The following is a 238-nucleotide window of genomic DNA, read 5'->3' as shown; positions in this document are numbered from 1 at the left end:
CTCATCATAGATCCCTAATGCAAATAATATACAATCCTACATGAAACATGCTAAACAAGATCCTAATATGCAATGCAAACTACATGACCACTCTTTTTTTTTATAAAGATTTTTGCATAAATTTTTCAAATTTTTAGGGTTTTTCTATGCCTTAGATGCTATGCAAATACTAACATGATGATGCTAAAAATTTGAAATAAGAACACAAAACACAATATCAAATGCTATCTCAAACCTT

This window comes from Camelina sativa, chromosome 14 (genome assembly GCF_000633955.1).
Source record: "Camelina sativa cultivar DH55 chromosome 14, Cs, whole genome shotgun sequence".
Classification (NCBI taxonomy): Eukaryota; Viridiplantae; Streptophyta; class Magnoliopsida; order Brassicales; family Brassicaceae; genus Camelina; species Camelina sativa.
The sequence above is the reverse complement of the archived record's forward strand: the minus strand, read 5'-3'. Positions refer to the sequence as shown.